This window comes from Echinops telfairi, unplaced genomic scaffold (genome assembly GCF_000313985.2).
Source record: "Echinops telfairi isolate 266 unplaced genomic scaffold, ASM31398v2 ScPeMD7_7467;HRSCAF=8505_1, whole genome shotgun sequence".
NCBI lineage: Eukaryota > Metazoa > Chordata > Mammalia > Afrosoricida > Tenrecidae > Echinops > Echinops telfairi.
The window spans coordinates 20,536,707-20,537,771 of record NW_022111368.1 but is presented as its reverse complement, the minus strand read 5'-3'; positions in this window follow the sequence as shown (position 1 = coordinate 20,537,771).

Genomic DNA, 1,065 nt, shown 5'->3' with positions numbered 1-1,065 from the left:
GGTGAAAGAAGAGGAGCCACTCTGGTTGGATGGCACTCAGGCCGACAACTAGAGAAGAGCTCCGTCTTCAAAGTAGTGTTGGCCTTAAAGACTTTCATAGACGAGAGCCTTCTGGGTCTTCCTTTGTTGGTGGTGCACGACTCAAAATGAGAAGGAACAACTCTAAACATCCATCAGTAATTGGAACATAGAATGTATGGAATATGAACTTTGGAATTAGAAAACCTTGGGGAAAATCCTAGGCATTGTTGAGCTGAGATAGCTTGGGGGTGACTATTTTGAGTCAGACAATCACATGGTTTATCATGCCAGGAATGAGAAGTACAAGAAGAATAGTATATTATTCAATGTCACAAAGCACATTTGAAGATCTTTCTAGAAGTACAATATTGTCTTCTGTTATAGGATAATATCTACCAACCTACAAAATACCAATAGACTAAATCATTATTTAAACTTATATACCAGCCCTTAGAGATAGTAATTGAAAAATCCTACCAGCTTCTTCAGTATGAAAGTGATCAAAAATGAATTAATAATTATTGATGATTGAAATGCATAGGTTGTAAACTAATACCTTGATAAAAAAATAAAGCTAGTTGTCACATGATAGAGGTTTGCATGTCCAATGACTTCTTCATTGTAACTATTTTTGTCAACAGCATAAATGATGACTATACATGTGAACTTTAGAGATGGAATACACCAGATTTAAATTGACTACATCTGTGAGAAGAGATGCTGTAATAGCTTAATATTATCAGCCAAAATGAGGTCAGGGGCCAACTGTGAAATAAACTATCAATTGATTATAGGCAACTACAGGTTGAGGATGAAAAACACTTTAAAAATTCCAGAAGGGCCGAAATTGACCTGAATTTAGAGGACATCTCAAGGATAGACTTAACACATTAAAAACCATTGACTGAAGACCTGACAAGGTAAGAGAAGACAAGAACATTATACATAAAGAAACAAAAGGTCATCATAAAGATGGTAAAAAAAGAAAAGACAAAAGTGGATGTCAGAAAAGATTCTGAAATGTGTGCTTCAACACAGAGTATC